Source organism: Bos grunniens, chromosome 1 (genome assembly GCF_055505025.1).
Source record: "Bos grunniens cultivar Pamir isolate PY7600 chromosome 1, Bosgru_T2T1.0, whole genome shotgun sequence".
In the NCBI taxonomy this organism is placed as follows: Eukaryota; Metazoa; Chordata; class Mammalia; order Artiodactyla; family Bovidae; genus Bos; species Bos grunniens.
Genome location: NC_141165.1, coordinates 145927593 through 145933737, shown reverse-complemented (window position 1 = coordinate 145933737; position 6145 = coordinate 145927593). Strand labels below are relative to the sequence as shown.

At 37.6% G+C, this 6145-nt stretch overlaps 1 pseudogene across 1 annotated transcript; it reads left to right on the top strand.

The window, feature by feature from the left end:
• The first annotated feature begins 685 nt into the window (after positions 1–685).
• Positions 686–1119, top strand: LOC147380261 (ribosomal biogenesis factor pseudogene; annotated as a pseudogene). Its single transcript, XR_015169264.1, has one exon. The product of XR_015169264.1 is annotated as a ribosomal biogenesis factor pseudogene (transcript).
• Positions 1120–6145: the final 5026 nt, after the last annotated feature.

Below are 6145 nucleotides of genomic sequence, written 5' to 3'. Positions count from 1 at the left end.
TTTTGTAATACCAATTCTGAAACTTCATAGTATTCAAGCAAAAAAGTTATAACAATCTGTGAATAAATGATATTTAGCATAGGTAACACAGGAGAAAGGATCAAACAAGAAATATATAAGATGATAAATATATCATACTTTTATTATTATATTATAATATATACTTTATATATTTTATAATATATAAATATATTGTATATATTATATATACTTTATATAGTATAATATATACTTATATTATATTATACTTATATTATTATATCTTATTACTGTAATAATAATAATGTCAAAATAAATTTGCAAAATTTAAATAATTCAAATTTCCTGAAAATTTTGATCTTATACAGTTGCAATATAATCTTCAGATATTTTCTAATATTAGAGTCATTTGTATGGTTTATACAAAAGTGATTTAAATAGAGTTTAAATTCATCCCCATAGGAAACTTTCAGTGAATATAAAATAGATTGTGATTAGTAATTTTAGCAAGATAAAATACTTAGAAACAAGTAGCATTCTTTCTTTCCCCTCAAATGATAATTATAAAAATAACTGTCCAGCTACTTATAGGGCACATGAACACTCATTTTGAAATGAAGCAGGACCTTATGTTGCTTGATCCCCATGCCCTCCACCTACCTTTTGTCTTTGGAAAATCTTTAGCCAAAGAAAAAGTTTAGGCAGATGGCATTACCTGGAACCTGAGAGGCTATACGAGGGTGTCGGAGGCCTGGTGAGAGACAATGGCCAAGAACAAACTAAGAGGGCAGAAGTCCAGGAATGTATTCCACATAGCCAGCCAAAAAAGCTTTAAGGTTAAAAATAAAGCAAAACCAGTTACCATTAATCTTAAGAAGATAAACATTGTGAATGATGAACAAGTTAACAGAGTGAATAAAGCTTTTATAGATATACAGAAGGAACTGGGAAACTTCTCAAAAGGCCTTTCCCTTGAACCTCTGCAGAAACAACTGGTACCTCAGCAGTGTCATGAAAATGTAACAGTTAATGTTGATGAAGCTACAAGATTAATGGCTCAGTTGTAATATACCAATGATGCATCAAATTCCCTAAAAAGACCAATAAATTTAATCTTTTATACAAAAAAAAAAAGAAAAAGTTTAATCAGAGACAATACAGAAACAAAGGAAAACAGTTGAAAAAGATTAAATAATAGCAGCTCAGTTATTAAGCAATGTCAAGGACCTTTAGTTCCTCTTCAAGAGCTTATAGATAATATTCTGAGCCATATTCAGTGAGCTGTCTTATAAATCCCGAGAACACCCACTAGGTGGAAGAAGTCAACTACATGATTACCAGACTGTAGCCATGACATAAACAGCCAAGACTCTGAGAGCTGGCCTCAAAGAAATGGGAACAAATTGACCCTGGAACTGAAGATTAACTGTACTTAAAACAATAAAGATGATCCTGGTCAGATCACCAATGACCGATTCTAAGATGGTTATCAGAGCTGGCTGTACTGTCTCTGCATGTAACCCCTTCCTTTCAACTATCAGTGGGCTCTTGCCCACTGATTGTCAGTCAGCAGAGGTAGAAGTCAGCCTTTGGACAGGAGTCTACCCCTTCCCCCAACCTAGGTAGCTGGCATCAAATATAAAACAAACTTTACTTTCCATCAACCTTGACTGTTTATTGTCTTCAGAGGAGTAAGCAGTCAGACCTACACTTTCATTAATATTTTCTATTTTTCCCTCTCTCATCATTCCATAGTTAGTATATCCAATACTATGGCCAATCCATGGCCAAAACATTCATATGGGTTAGGATTAGAAACACCCAAACAAAATTTTTGGCCAACCCAATACAATTTGGTCCCCTTCATGAATGACAGCCTTGTGTGGTGAAGGGGCTTGCATAGCTCAATAAAGCTATGGACCATGCCATGCAAGGCCACCAAAGACAGATGGGTGGAGAGTTCTGACAAATCATGGTCCACTGGAGGAGGGAATGGAAAACCACTCCAGTATTCTTGCTGAGAGAACCCCTCTAATGTGAACAGTATGAACTGGAAAAAAGATATGACACCAGAAGATGAGCCCCTCCCCCAGGTCAGAAAGTGTCCGATATGCTACTAGGGAAACAGTGACAGACTTTATTTTCTTGCGGCCCTAAATCACTGCAGACGGTGACTGGCAGCCATGAAGTTAAAAGACACCTGCTCCTCAGAAGAAAAGCTATGACAAACTTAGACAATGTATTAAAAAACAGAGACATCACCTTACCAACAAAGGTCTGTATAGTCAAAGCTGTGGTTTTTCCAGTAGTCGTGTATGGATGTGAGAGCTGGACCATAAAGAAGGCTGAGCACCAAAGAATTGAGCCTTCGAACTGTGATGCTGGAGAAGACTCCTGAAAATCCCTTGGACTGCAAGGCGATCAAACCAGTCAGTACTCAAGGACATAAACCCTGAACATTCATTGGAAGGACTGATGCTGAAGAGCTGACTCATTGGAAAAAAACCCTGATGCTGAGAAAGACTGAGGGCAGGAAAAGAAGGGGGTAACAGAGAATGAAATGGTTGTATGACATCATTGACTCAATGGACATGAGTTTGAGCAAGTTCCAGGAGATGGTGAAGAACAGAGAAGCCTGGCGTTTGGCAGTCCATGGGGTGGCAAAGAGTTGGATACAACTAAGCAACTGAACAATGACAAAGTGACTCATAGAGAATTAGTGTTTTATAATCAACTACTGTTAAATCCACTTAGATTGCAATTTAGAAAAAGAAGATGCTTAAAAATTCAAGAAAGATATTGAGAGACCAGATTTATACATTAAGAAATACAAACTTTCAAGGGGTAGGAGTTTAATGAAGATAGGATGAAAGGAATACAAGTGAATAAAATTCAAAAAAGACAGGTGCTAAAAGATTTCCATCACAAAGCAGCAAGTGCTGATTATGGGTCTCTGAGGGTTTTTTGTTTTTGTTTTTTTTTTTGTATTTTTGTTGTTTTTGTTATCTAAGGGATGAAAGTCTGTGATAAGTAGTATTCTTCCCTTCCTAGGGATTCTGAATATTTTGGAAAATAATACAAATATGAGAATTTCGGAGGCCAAACTAACAGTTTTATTGCAGGTAATGCCTTGTTTGCAAGGGAGGGTTTGTGTCTTTGATTGCTCTGCTCTGCTAAATTGCTTCAGTCATGTCCTACTCTTATGAAAAGGTGAGAGGGTTAACAGTCAGGTAGGAAGGTCAGAGGTCCCCAAGAGGCAGGAGGAAATAAACTGCAAGTGGCAGACATTTTTTCCTTCTCTATACAAAATTAAAGGAGGCTCCTTTTAATTCTGTGTTATCATGGAGACACCTAGTTCTGTGTGAACTTAACTTTTCTCAAACCTTGAGCTAATCAATGCATTTTTCTCATGGGAAATGTTTTTTCTTAAGCTATGCTAATGAACGATGTATTTGCTTGGAAATCTGCCTTCTTCAAGATTCATGTCAATTGTTTTATGGCTGGGGATGACTCACCTTGTGCCAATGCTATCTCAAAATGCATGTCATGGGAGAGGGTCCTGGTGCAACTCTCTCAGTCTTGAGGTGTTTCTTTTAGCTGATGAGCAGCATGCTAACAGGTATAAATGGCACCCCACTCCAGTACTCTTGCCTGGAAAATCCCATGGATGGAGGAGCCTGGTAGGTGGCAGACCATGGGGTCACACAGAGTCGGACACGACTGAGCAACTTCACTTTCACTTTTCACTTTCATGCATTGGAGAAGGAAATGGCAACCCACTCCAGTGTTCTTGCCTGGAGAATCCCAGGGACAGGGGAGCCTGGTGGGCTGCTGTCTATGGGGTCGCACAGAGTCGGACACGACTTAAGTGACTTAGCAGCAGCAGCAGCAAGTATAAAATGCCTTGCAAAAAAACTAGCAAGGAGCTATCCTTTCTGTACCCTTCTGAGGTCTACGTCAGAAGCTTTCTCTGTCTCTTTTATGCTTTAATAAAACAGCTACATGAAAACTCTGAGTGATCAAGCCTCATTTCTGGTCCTGGATCAAAATCCTCTCCACCAGAGGTCAGGAATTCCAGCATAGCTCACAGCTTGCAGCCAGCCACAACCTTTCAAAGGGAAGGTCCGAAACAAGATCATTTAGTTTCTCTGGAGACTACCCTGCCTCCTAGAGACTGCCAGGAAGACATCTATCCAAAGGTACTTAGACCAATAGTTATTTACACTTTTCAAAGAAACCCATTAAACAATCATTTTTCCCTCTTCACATGCTCCATCTTATTACCCCCACACATATATATTAATAATAAAAAGCTAGAGAGAGGCTCAGGCTATTCTTAGATAAATTTATTTTTATGAAGCTATGTGTCATTCCGCATAACACTATGTATATTCTATAAATCCATGCAGCTGGTTCAGCTTCCATTAATGTTTTACCATAGTTATATGAGTATTACTAAAGTGTTCAGTCTCAAGAAATAAGCCAGGCTCTGGGCTCCACCATGCTTGGAAGTCTTTTGCTTCAGTCATTCAGCAGAAGTCAAATTTTTGCCACCTCTGCTTGAGTCCAGATCCTGAGTTCAGGATACCTATATCTTTGACTCCTTCTATGTGCTATGTAGTCCACAACTATTAATATCATATTTGTGAATGTGTACATGTATATTCAAGGGTTACTCAGGTGGCACGTGGAAAAGAATCCTCTTGCCAATGCAGGAGATGCAAGAGACAAGTGTTCAGTCCCTGAGTCAGCAAGATCTCCTGAGGTAGGAAATGGAAACCCATTCCAGTATTTTTGACTGGAAAACTCCATGGACAGAGGAGCCTGGAATGCTACAGTCCATGGAGTCACAAAGAGTTGGACTTGATAGCCCACACATACATACACACATATATTCAGAAGATATTTATCTGGGAACTCAGAGAGAGAGATTAGAGCGTGATAGGCCTAACAGTATAAATTTTCAGAGCCATTCTGACTAGACTTCAGGATTTTTTTTTTTTTTTTTGCACTATAGATGTTAAAACACACACACAATGCCATAATCACATGATTTTAATATGATAGATTGTATTTGTCACTACATATCATGACTCTGAATACAGTAGATTAACAAAATGGGGGTTGATTTTACCTTTTCACAGATGTAAGTATCACAAGGCTGGCACAGAATTTTCATAATATGAACAGTAGCTTAGAATTCTTTCATCTTTCTGCTCTGCTATCCTAAGCACATAAATATTGTTCCCATGCTTCTATGTGCTTAAAGTTTGTTTCACTGAATTCTAAAGAAAAAATTTCCCTAATTACAATTATATTTTCATCCAGAAAGATTGCAGTGATATTTTAAAGCGAATAATATCATTGAAAGAAGCTTTAATATTTTTCATTTGAATTCATTAAATACTGCATATTTAGGTAGACATATAGCAATAGATGAGTTAACATGCTGTTGTTTTTCAGTCACTAAATCATATCCAACTTTTTGAAACCCCATGGGCTGTAGCACACCAGACTCCAATGTCCTCCGCTATCTCTTGGAGTTTGCTCAAACATATGTCCATTGAGTCAGTGATGCTATCTAACCATCTCATCCTCTGCCACCCCTCTCTCCTCCTGCCCTCAATCTTTCACAGTATCAGTTCTTTTCCAATGAGTCAACTCTTCACATCAGATAGCCAAAGTATTGGAGTGGTAAAATAATTGACTGTATCCAACACCCAAAAACTAAACTTAGCTTGTTAATGAAAACAAAGCAAAAAAACAAACAAAAATAATTAAGCTTTATTTGTTTGATTTATTGGAAAATATCCTTTTTTAACAGATCCTTTCTGGCATCACCCTGTTCATTCCTCCTATGCCCCCACCACACTTCTCAGCAAAAACAAAGTGACTATCATAGCATTCAACTAAGCAGTCTTGAAGTGACGCTACTGGGGAATGTAATAGGAGTTAACTTTGTAAATTTATAAATATTTTCAGCATAAAATTTAAAATGGATCTCTTAATGCCTGTATTTCCTGATTAACACACTCTTACTTGAAGTTTAAAGACTCGCCCCCATTCCCATTTGGAAAATGTGTTGAATTATTTTCCCTAACAATTTGAGGCCTCTTTACTCACCTTTTTTAAACAACTTTCTACCCTGATAACACTGTCATGTAAT